The sequence below is a fragment of the Somniosus microcephalus genome, chromosome 1 (genome assembly GCF_052327205.1).
Source record: "Somniosus microcephalus isolate GS21.2 chromosome 1, FLI_Smic_1.0, whole genome shotgun sequence".
NCBI classification, from domain to species: Eukaryota; Metazoa; Chordata; class Chondrichthyes; order Squaliformes; family Somniosidae; genus Somniosus; species Somniosus microcephalus.
This window is the reverse complement of record NC_140987.1, coordinates 174336606-174349160: the sequence shown is the minus strand read 5'-3', so window position 1 is coordinate 174349160 and position 12555 is coordinate 174336606. Positions and strand designations below refer to the sequence as shown.

Below are 12555 nucleotides of genomic sequence, written 5' to 3'. Positions count from 1 at the left end.
GCACTATTTAAAGAGATCATCAACTACTTACAGGTTTACAGGTTAGTTGCTGGTTTATTTCTCCTGGCTGTTGCTGCAATTCTACAAGTTTTGGGTACTTCCTATATTGGTTAAAGGTTCAGTAGTGTACAGGGAGTGGTCTGGTAAGTGCTAACATACTTCTTTAGTAACTTAAAGGCTTCTGCACAGATCAGTTGCTTCCAGACATCAGTAGACTAGTAGGCCTTCCTCTTGACATTGAGCATGACTGGAAGAATGAGCAGGGGTCATGCAGTGCAGGACAAGCTGCTAGAAGAGGGAGAAGGAGGATGGGGAAAAGTGCTCTCAGCAGGAGCCCATTTCTAGTAATACAGTGGACTGGACTAATGATCCAGAGACGTCAGTTCAAATCCCACCACGGCAGCTGGGGAATTTAAATTCATTTAATTAAATAAATCTGGAATAATAATCTAGTATCACTAAGTGAAAGGGAAATCATGTTTGACAAAGCTGTTAGAGTTTTTTTGAAGTGTATTTGGATTTTCAAAAAGCATTCGATAAAGTGCCACACAAGAGTTTTTTACACAAAATTAGGACTCATGAGATTGGGGGTAATATATTTGTAAAGTCTGTGAGTTGTTTAGTTAATTAATACACAGACTACCAGAGTAACTTAAAACAGGACTTTACTATTCGAAGGTCAGGGCGAATCTGCCCAATAAATCCTGACACAGCACTTATATACCGGTGTGGTCACCGTCGGTATTACAGTATACAGAAGCCAACAAAGTAGTGCAACACCTAAAGTAGTTCTCTTAAAGGTGGACGGTTACATACAATAGTTCTCTTAAAGGTAGACGGGTACATACACTACAATCCTCCCTTTTTAGCTTACAACATACTGATTCCCCATTAAACATACATTATAACATATATACAACTTTATGCAAGACAGTTCACAGATTCAGTCACTCTGAAGGTTTCCGGACTCTGTCCGGATAACGCCTCAGTGGTGTCGTAACTCCCGGCGGGGTAGTAGGTGCTTCTGGCAAGGTCGATTCGGCTTGAAGGACAGTGTCAGGTTCATCTGATTCCAGTATTACCAGATCGGAGGTAGGTGTTCTGGGTATCTCTGTCTCAACATTAACCGTGTAAGGTGGTGGAGTAGGTTGGCCATTTGTGGCTGACCCTATGATCTGGTCAACATGGCGCCTTATTATACTGTCCCCAATGTCCACCGTATACATCAACGGCCCTAGCCTTTTTCCAATAGTTCCAGGCTGCCATTTCTCGGTACGGTAGTCCCGGGCCAAAACTTGTTGACCTATCTGAAAAGATCTAGTTGGCCTTTCATTCATGCCCTGGAATTGCCGGTTCTCTACGTCCCTTCTGACGTTTGGCTTAAGCAAATCCAGCCGGCATCTTAGTCGTCTATTAAAAAACATCATGGCGGGAGTTTGATTTGTGACCGCATGTGTTGCATTCCTGTACGCCAACAAGAAGCTATCCACCTTATGTTGTAAGTTAATGGCTTCATTACCCATGGCCTTTATGGCCTTCTTGAAGGTCTGGACAAACCTTTCAGCCAATCCATTGGAGGCGGGATGGTATGGGGCTGACGTGTAGTGCTTAACCCCATTGCTCTTTAAGAATTTCTTGAATTCTTCGGACACAAATTGCGGTCCATTATCAGAACAGATCTGTTCCGGCAGCCCATTCCTAGCAAACATGGTCCTTAACACTGTGATGGTTTTTTCCGTGGTGGTGGTGGTGGACATCTTTATTACCTCCGGCCACTTGGAGTGTGCATCCACCGCTATTAGAAACATTGAGTCCATAAATGGACCAGCAAAGTCGATGTGTACCCTTTGCCAAGGAGATGAGGGCCACTCCCATGGATGCAGAGGAGCCTGTGGTGGCGCGTTTTGGACCTTCTGGCATCCTAGACAGCTCTTAGTGATTCCTTCGATGTCCCCATCAATGCCTGGCCACCACACAAACGCTCTTGCTAGGTTCTTCATTTTCACTCCACCCAGATGTCCCTCGTGCAGCTCCTTTAACACCTTCTGTTGAAGTTTGGGTGGAATCACCACTCTAGATCCACACATCAGGGTTCCTCGACACACTGACGGCTGTTCTTTTCTCTGCGAAAATGCTGGCAGCGTTGGTTCGCCCTGTGCTGACCATCCCTCCACCGTTAAATCATAGACTCGTGAGAGAGTCGGGTCATTTCTTGTTTCGTTTTCGATCATCGAATTTGTTACTGGTAGACATTCCACTATGGATGAGTGGAACATCTCTACCGGGTCCACTGTAGTCGCTTCTTCTACTATCGGCAATGGCAAGCGCGATAACCCATCAGCATTTCCATGCTGTTTGGACCTTTTGTATTCGATGTCATATTGGTGTGCCCCAAGTAACACGGACCACCTCTGTAACCTTTGCGCTGTCATGGTGGAAACGGCCTTGTTAGGGTTGAATATGGACACCAACGGCTGGTGGTCTGTCAGTAATGTGAACTTCTTGCCCTGCAGGTAATGATTGAATTTCTTTACGCCCCACACAAGGCTGAGGGCCTCCCTATCTATTTGAGCATAATTTCGCTCCGCGGAGGTCAATGATCGGGACGCGAATGCCACTGGCCTTTCCGAGCCATTTGGTAACTTGTGTGAAAGTACTGCTCCAATTCCATAGGGGGAAGCATCACAAGCTAGACGAAGAGGTAACGTTGGGTTGAAATGAGCCAACACTTCTTCAGAGGTAATCAACGCCTTGCTTCTGCGAAAGGCCTTTTTACATTCCTCACTCCACTTCCATGGTACTTCTTTCCGCAACAGAGCATTCAGCGGATGCAGCACCGTGGATAGATTTGGCAGAAACTTGCGATAATAATTAATCAACCCCAAGAATGATCTTAACTGTGATACGTTTTCCGGAGCGGGGGCCTTCACGACAGCTTCTATCTTGTCAGGTGACTTGTGCAGCCCCTCTCGGTCAATGACATGACCGCAGTACGAGATCCGTTTTTGGAAGAACTCACATTTCTTGCGATTAACTCGAAGGCCATATTCCTTCAACCTAGTGAGCACCAGTTTCAAATTTGTGAGGTGTTCTTCCTCGTCTTGTCCCGTAATCAGGATATCGTCTAAGTAATACTGCATGCTTGGAATTCCTTGTACTACCTGCTCCATGGCCCTCTGCCAAATTGCTGGAGCCGAAGCTACCCCAAAAACCAGTCTATTATAACGATACAAGCCTCTGTGTGTGTTGATGGTGAGGTACTGATGCGACTCTTCCTCGACTTCCATTTGTAAGTATGCCTGTGCCAGGTCTATCTTGGTGAAGTGTTTCCCTCCAGCCAACGAAGCAAAGATGTCTTCAATCCGCGGAAGCGGGTATTGTACCGTGTGAAGCACCGGATTCACTGTGATCTTGAAGTCTCCGCAGATGCGGACCTTCCCTGGTCCCCCTGGCTTGTTATTTGGTGAAGACTTCATGACAGGAACAATGGGCGTGGCCCACTCACTCCAGTCCACTTTTGACAGTACCCCTGATCGTTCAAGTTCTTCCAGTTCTGCCTCCACAGCAGGTCGTATCGCATAAGGTACCGATCTGGCTTTGAAAAATTTTGGGCTTGCATGTTCTGCAATCTTAACCTTTGCTTTAATTCCTCGCAGTGTTCCCAGTCCTTGCTGGAATACCTCTTTAGCTTCGTCCAATATTCTGGACAACCGTTCAGGTTTGACATCTTCCTTTCCGGAATCTACCGTCATGGTGTTTAGTGAATGCCAGTCTATCTTTATTTTCCTGATCCACTCCCGTCCCAGAAGTGGTGGACCTCCCTCAGGCAACACATACAGGTCCATCCTTTGGTGATCTTTGTCCTTGTAACTCACCTTGACTTCTATCTTTCCGATGGGGTATACTTTGTGCCCCGTGTATGTCTGCAATACTAGTTCCGTATCCCGTAGGGGAATATGCTTGAATAACTTTTTATAATCATGCTTATTCATGACCGTCACGCTGATCCGGTGTCCACTTCCATTTTCACTTGGACTTTTGCAATCTGTAGTGTGATCCAGATAGCTTGTCGGTCAGCTTCTTTACTCACATTATGACTCCTCAGACTACCCAGTGCCTTGCTGTTGGAGTCTGAGTCCGAATTCTGTTCATCTGGACTCTTCCTAGTCACCTCATGTACCTTCCTGTACCTCTTTTGTGGTGGGATAGAGTGCTCAATGAGCTTCATGAGGGTCATGTGGGAGGGGTAAAAATGAAAAGCCTAGCCAGGGCTTATGTGTGGTGGCCGGGAATCGATAAACAAATCGAGGACCTGACCAAGAGCTGCTCAGGATGCCAGAAAGTCCAAAATGCACCACCACAGGCCCCTCTACACCCATGGGAGTGGGCCTCATCTCCATGGCAATGGGTGCATATTGATTTTGCTGGTCCATTCATGGACTCAATGTTTTTAATAGCCATGGATGCGCACTCGAAATGGCCTGAGGTGATTAAAATGTCCTCCACCACCACGGAGAAAACTACTGCAGTCCTACGGACCATTTTTGCCAGGAATGGCTTGCCAGAACAGATTTGCTCCGACAACGGACCACAGTTTGTGTCCGAAGAGTTCTGGAGGTTCTTGAAAAAGAATGGGGTAAGGCATTACACATCTGCCCCGTATCATCCAGCCACAAATGTATTGGCTGAGAGGTTCGTACAAACCTTTAAGAAGGCAATAAAGGCTATGTACAATGACAACATTCCGCTGCAGCACAAGGTGGACAATTTCCTGTTTGCCTACCGGAATGCGACACATGCAGTCACCAACCAGGCCCCAGCCATGATGTTCTTTAACCGAAGGTTAAGATCTCGCCTGGATTTGCTCAGACCAAACGTATGAAGAGATGTTGAGAGTAAGCAATTCCAGCACATCCATGAGAAGCCAACAAGGAGCTTCAATGTAGGGCAACCAGTCTTGGCCCGCGACTACCGAACAGAAAAATGGCAGCCAGGAACGATATGCACACGGCAGGGCCCACTAATGTACACAGTGGACGTTGGGGAGAGCATCGTGAGACGCCATGCTGACCAGATCCTAGAGTCACAGGAACAAGTCAACCCCATGCCTCGCCCATACGTACCTGGTGATGAACCCGATGTACAGGTCGCATCTACCCCAGAAACAGTAGCATCAGAAGCTGATGAACCAACCGACGACAGGGGGCCAGAATCGCCTCTGCACCAAGAGCAAGACACTCGGGAAAGGCGCTATCCAGAAAGGATCAGGAAGCCTCCCCAAAGACTGAATATATAAATAGACTATTTTCAGCTAATGTTGCATGTTAAAAGTGTTAATTGTAATTAGTTTGATATTTAATTGTTAAATGAGTGTTATGGTACTGTTAATCTAAAAGGGGAGGAATTGTAATGTATATACCTTTAAGGGGGGAACTATCTTTTACAGCTCATGTATACTGCAGTACCGGCAGTGACCACACCTGTATATAACACTGAGTAGTAATCTGTACAGATCAGTTCCAGTGTGAGCCACGTTGAGTAAATACCTGTTGCACCGTTCTCCTGCAGTCTGTGTCTTATTATACACAGGCACAACAGTTGCCACGAGGACTCATGTGTTGGGAGTGAAGGTTCTATTTTCACGCTAGGTGCAGTTGACAAAGAATTTCCCCTGAATGCAGCTGAGATTGATGATCCATCTTGGTCTCCTCCTTAGGTCCCCACCTTCACGGAAGCCAGTCTTCAGCCAATTCGATTCATTCCACGTGATATCAAGAAACGGCTGAGCGCATTGGATACAGCAAAGGCTATGAGCCCCGTCAACATCCCAGCTGTCGTGCTGAAGACTTGTGCTCCAGAATTAGCTGCACCTTTGGCCAAGCTGTTCCAGTACAGCTACAACGCTGGCATCTACCTGACAATGTGGAAAATTGCCCAGGTATGTCCTGTCCACAAAAAGCAGGATAAATCTAATCCAGCCAATTACCGCCCCATCAGCCTACTCTCAATCATCAGCAAAGTAATGGAAGTTGCCTTCTACAGGGTTATTAAGCAGCAGCTACTCACCCTGCTAACCAATGCCCAGTTTGGATTTCGCCAGGACCACTCGGCTCCAGACATTACAGAATTAGTCCAAACATGGACAAGGGCTGAATTCCAGATGTGAGATGAAAGTGACTGCACTTGACATCAAGGCAGCATTTGACCGAGTGTGGCATCAAAGAGCCCTAGTAAAATTGAAATCAAGGAAAAAACTCTCCACTGGCTGGAGTCATACCGAGCACAAAGGAAGATGGTTGTGGTTGTTGGAGGTTAATCATCTCAGCCCCAGCACATTGCTGCAGGAGTTCTTCAGCGCAGTGTCCTAGACCCAACCATCTTCAGCTGCTTCATCAATGACCTTCCCTCCATCATAAGGCCAGAAGTGGGGATGTTCACTGATGACTGCACAGTGTTCAGCGCCATTCACAACTTCTCAGAAAATGAAGCAGCCCGTGCCCACATGCAGCAAGACCTGGACAACATTCAGGCTTGGACTGATGAGTGGCAACTAACATTAATGCCACACAATGTGCCAGGCAATAACCATCTCCAACAAGAGAGAGTCTAACCACCGCCCTTTGACATTCAACGGCATTACCATCGCCGAACCACCCACCATCAACATCCTGAGGGGTCACCATTGACCAGAAACTTAACTGAACCAGCCGCATAAATACTGTGGCTACAAGAGCAGGTCAGAGGCTGGGAATTCTGCGGTGAGTGTCTCACCTCCTGACTCCCCAAAGCCTTTCCACCATCTACAAGGCACAAGTCAAGAGTGTGATGGAATACTCTCCACTTGCCTAGATGAGTGCAGCTCCAACAACACTGAAGAAGCTTGACACCATCCAGGACAAAACATTCTGCGTGACTGGCACCCCATCCACCACCTTCAACATTCATTCCCTCCACCACCGGAGTACCGTGGCTGCAGTGTGCACCATCTACATGATGCAGTGCAGCAACTTGCCAAGGCTTCGTCGACAAGCACCTCCCAAACCCGCGACCTCTACTGCTCAGAACAGTGGTGGGTAAAATATGGTCCGTGGGCTGTATCTGCCCCGCCCGTTCATTCTATCTGGCCCGCTGGAGCTCGAGCTGCACAGTCATCAGGGGGGGCCCGAGGAGAGCTCGCTGGGAGTAGGCTGGGACCCTGAACCGGGGCAATTAAAAAAAGCAAAGCTGCTGGGTCTGCTGCTATACGTCTGCTGCAGATCTGCTTCCCTTTTGTGTCTCGGAGCCGGCCTAACGGCTGTCTGTGGCTCTCTCCCGCTCTGGCTCTGTGAACCACTTTTCAAAGGCCCGGCAAATCCGCCACTCATCGCTGGCTGGTGGGGGCGCTGCTGCGTGTGTGCACTGGAAGCTCCTCCTCTGTCGAGTCATGGCTGCTCATCTCGACGACTCTTAGTTTTACCGAAGAAAGAGACCAGCGCTGTTTCTCCTCTCCAAAACAGATCAGGATTTACTAGTACAATAGCAAAATACTACAGATGCTGGAAATCCGAAATAACAACAGAAAGTGCTGAAAAAACTCAGCAGGCCAGGCAACATCCGTGGAGAGAAAATAGAATCAACGTTTCGGGTCAAACCCTTTGTCTGCCCTGCTGAGTTTTTCCAGCATTTTCTGTTGTTTATTCAGGATTTACTATATGTAGATACAATCCTCTTGACAAATTAATCCAATAGTAAATAGTAAACTGCAAAAAATTCTGTTACACAAGTTGCACAAAAAAACCTTGCATCATATCTGCACCAATCACCCAGTCTTTAAACGCTGCAAATGGAAGGCAATAATTGTCAAATGTAAATCATCAAGTTCTTTTTCAAATATGAATAAAATTACATTTTATGGTTAGTTTGCATTTTAAATATTCTAATGTAAAACTACAAATGAGACACACTCAGAATCACTAGGACATTCAGCCTGCCACTCTGATTACTATCACATATAATGCTAGTTCTACTATTGCAGGAGATTTTAAAATATATCATTGTAGGAATACATTTTCAAACAATATTATTTTCCAATATTACTAATTACATATACAATATTATATAGATAACAAAAAGAAAGGTTTGCTCCACTCCCAGTTCCCAGAATACGACAGCAGGGGAGTTCTCATCGCCGTCTTAGACACAGGAGTGGATCCCAGAGCACAAGGACTCCAAGCAATGCCACACGATTGTAGTTCAGACCTTGTGAAGCCTCCTCCTCCCATATTCAGCACACTAAAAAGAGAACACTGCTCATGTCAGAGGCCCCGCAGACTCGAGCCACGTAGACTTTCAGTGTAACATGTAATCAATCGATCAATCATTTCATTCATTTAATAACGGAAGATTTTACTATTTTACACTACATTTTGTGTATTTAACATTGTATCTGACTACTATCTGAATTTATGTTTATGTTTATGCAGTGTTCCCTCTAATTTTTTTTTCGTGCACGGTCCCTTTAAATTTGCTGCGCAGTGTCTCTTCCAGCAGCAGGAGCTGGTGAGTGGCCTGCGAGGGACCTCGCGATTGATGCGCGACTGTGTGGCCACGTACCTTAGGGGGAACATTGGTGTGCGGCCGTCAAAAGCTCGTCAAAGCTTGTTTAGTGGCCCTCCAGCCAGAATAATTGTCCACCCCTGGCCTAGAAGGACAAGGGCAACAGGCGCATGGGACACCATCACCTCCAAGTTCCCCTCCAAGTCATACACCATCCTGACTTGGAAATATATCACCATTCCTGGGTCAAAATTCTGGAACTCCCTCCCTAACAGCACCGTGGGAATACCTTCATCACACGGACTGCAGTGGTTCAAGAAGGCGGCTCACCACCACCTTCTCAAGGGCAAATAGAGATGGGCAATAAATGCTGGCCTTGCCAGCAACGCCCACATCTCGTGAATGAATTTAAAAAACGCAGCATGAAAAACCTCCACTAGCACTACTTAAAGGGATAATTTACTACCTGCAGGGTAGTTGCTGGTTTATTTCTTCTAGTTGTTGCTACAATTCTACAAGCTTTGGTTTCTTCCTATATTGCTTAAAGTTTCAGTAGTCTACAGGGAGTGGTCTGGTAGGTGCTGAAGTACTTTTTTTGCTGGCTGCAGGGCTCTCATCAGGAGGCCATATGGGCCTTTAGGGAGCAGATCTGTTGGAGAACAGATTGCAGGCGTGCTCTGATGCCCTGGAAGCCACTTTGAACACTGATACCCAGAGCCATGATAACAGCAGTCTCAGCTTCCACTGCAGCACTCAGAAGTTAGGTGGGTGCTGCTTGTGCTGCAATGGAAGCTGAGACATCGGCCATCAGACACTGCATCGTGGTTGGGTCCACAATTGTGTTGATGGAGATGGCCACCCGCTCCATGTTGGAAAGGATGAGTGGCAAGCTCTGCACAAAGCCCTGCGCCAAGTTGGAGCTGGACTCCCCCATGCTCCTTGACATTGAGGGCAGGCTTTCTGGCATGGTTCTCAGTGCACCAAGCATTTGGGTGTGTACACCCATCAGACTTCTTCTATAGCTTAGCCCATCAAAGTAATCATCTGAGTCCTCTGCAGCAGAATTAGTGTCCGACCTCGCCCTCCGGCGAGCTGGCACCTGCGCTATCCTTTCCCCCTGCCCTGACTGCAGCGCAATTGTGCCCGTTGTCTCACCGCATGCAGCTCTCTCCTCTATCCTATCCTCTAAAATATGCGCAGTGTCAGTATCTGAGCTGGTGGCTGTGACTGTGAAATCGAGTGATGGTGCGTCTTCATCTTCACGATCTTCTTGCTCTTTCTCCACTGCCTGGGAAGGTTGCTGTTCTTGGGTATGTGAAAGGAAAAAGGGACAAGGGTTGGGTTGTGGTGAGGGGAAAGGTAAAAGTAAGAAGTGCATGCTTATACCATCAGCAGCTTCTCTTTCAGGAGAGATTGTGGGATGAAGGGGAAGTGGGATGTGAGACGTAGGATTAGGTATGAGGATACCATCATCTTCAATGGCTTCAGCCCCGCCACTGGCCACAGCCTCAGCAATGGCCCTTCCCATAATGGCCAGCACCGTCTCCTCCATGGAGGTTCGAACATGCAGGCGCTCCTCTCCCCTTCCGGTTAGTTCCTGCTGCCTCTGGTTGCAGCCATCTTCTCTTGCAAGAGGGAGGGCAGTGTGTCAGTGAGTGTCGTGCGATCTGTGTGGTGATGTGGCTGCCATGGTTGAATAGCTGGTTGTGCACAAGCTGTGAGATGTGGGTTTGAGGCTTGCAACAGTGCTAATTGTGTGAGGGTGAGGTGAAGTATATGAATGTGAGGTATGAGTCCTGATTGATAGAGATTGTTGGTAGGTGAGTGATGGGGGTGTGGTGAATTGAGCAATGGCTGAGACTAGTGGTGCAGTTGATAGGATATGGCATTTAAAGATTCATTCACAGACCTTGACTACTTGCGTGAGATCATTAAACTTCCTCCTGTACTGCATCCATGTTCTTGGAGCTAAACTCCTTGCATTCTGCTATCTCTTGCCACTGCCTTCTAAGCATGTTTCTGGAGGGCCCCTGGCCCTCCTGAGAACATCTCTCCTCTGTTCAACCTCTTCCACCAAGACCTCCAATGCAGCGTCCGAAAACATTGGTTCACGCTCTCTCCCATGGTCAGCCATTGTTGATTGTTGCACAGCACACTATTCCCAATGTTCTCCACACCTCCAGCAGCCACAGTGCACCTTCCCTTTAAGCAGTACAGGCTAGTTTTAAGTAGTGCAGGCTAGCTTTAAGTAGTGCTAGGAAGTAAACATATTGGGCCCCTTGCTGATGTGTGCAGCCAATGAAAAGCGCGGTTAGAGCTGGCAGCACACAGAAATCATTATAATGGGCAGGCAGCACAAAATTGGTGTGCTGCCTGCATTACACTGAACGGACGCAGGTAATTCGCGCATCGCGATCCGCATGCCCATTCTCAGGGTCTATCCAATTTAACCCCCAATGGCTTTTGTCTTTCCAGTGTTTAATTGCAGGAAATTATGGCTTATCCAAGACTGGATGTTGAACAAGCAATTTGACAATATAAAGGCAGTGAAGAGTTCACGACAGGTAGTAGAGCGTTGGAATTGTGTGTCATTCGTGTACATATGGAAACTGATCCCAAGTCTTCGGATGATGACACCAAGGGGCAGAATGTAGATGAGGAAGAGAAGGGGGACTCCAGAGGTAACAGTGAAGGGGGAGGCGGAAATAGAAGTCATTGTTGGAGATGCTTTGGATACAAATAGATAGCTAAGAATGGAAACAAACGTGGGTAGTCCTGCTGAACTGGGCAATGGAGGAAATGTGTTGGAAAAGGATAATGGCCCAGAAATTCGTGTCGGGGGCTTCCCGCGGGTGCAAGTCCCCGACCTACACTTACCTTGCGCGCCGACAGTTGAGGCCTGGGCATGCGTGGATTTCCTGTCTGTGGCCCGGTCCAGCTCCCGGCGCGCTGTGCTTGCGTGATCCAGCGGCGTACTTAGTGTGATGCGTCGGCTGGGATCACGTGAGCACTGGGCAACCAATCGGAGGAGGGAAAAGTCCATTCATGAGTTTGACATAAGGCCTGTCAAACTCATGAAAACTCCGGGCGCCCAAAACAGTACATAACCTTAAAATATTTTTTTTTTAAATCACACTATTTAAATCAACTATAAATAACATTAAATAACCATTTTAAACAATAATTTAAATTTTTGAAAAAAATAATTTTATAAAAAATCGGAGCTAAAAATACACTTACCTTACTGTAAAGTATTTAAAAATAATAAACCTGTGGAAAAAATGTTCTAATTTTAATTAATTGACCACTTACCTTTTAAAATGAAGTCCTTACGTCTGCTTTTTTAATGTGTAAAAAGTGGAGGCCTTCACGCACGGGCAAACCTGGAAAAAATAAAGGAAGTACAACGCGCACGCGCTGCCTCATACGTCGCACGCCTTTCACCTCTTAACCCCTGCTTTCAGGGGACCGGAAGGGCCGTTTTCCCGCGCATGCGCTGTGCATGCAAGAAACCGGCACTTCCATCGGGTCCACGCGTGAGTACCCCGTGCGTACTCACGCGTTGGGACCCGAATTACTGGGCCATTGTGTTTGGCTGAGCTAAGCCTGATTTCAGAGATTCAAACATAGATTTGTGGGAAATATGGGCATGGATTTTGGAAACAACAGTATGTTCAAGGACTTTGGTTAGGTTCCAAAGTAGTTTGCAAGGACAGGGGCCAGGGAGGGTGGTTTTGAGGAAGGAGTTGTGACCATGATTTTGAAAGAAAGGAGGACAATACTTGAGGAGAAGAAACCATTTTCAATGTCTGCCAGTATAGGAACAGGAGTGGGCCATTCAGCCCCTCGAGCCTGTTCCGGCATTCAACTAGATCATGGCTGATCTGTACCTCAACTCCATTTACCCACCTTTGCTCCATATCCATTGATACCCTTACCCAACAAAAAACTATCTATCTCAGTTTTGAATTTTTCAATTGACCTAGCCTCAACATATTTTTGAGGGAGAGAGTTCCAGAT

At 47.0% G+C, this 12555-nt stretch overlaps 1 long non-coding RNA gene across 1 annotated transcript in view; it reads right to left on the bottom strand.

Annotated features, from left to right (window-relative positions):
- The window catches only part of LOC147124472 (uncharacterized), a 33123-nt gene extending 21192 nt beyond the window's left edge, over nucleotides 1–11931 (bottom strand). Inside the window, exon 1 of the long non-coding RNA XR_015079941.1 lies at nucleotides 11848–11931. This is a non-coding gene — a long non-coding RNA (uncharacterized LOC147124472). The remainder of the gene's footprint in view (nucleotides 1–11847) is intronic.
- Between the last annotated feature and the right edge of the window lie 624 nt (nucleotides 11932–12555).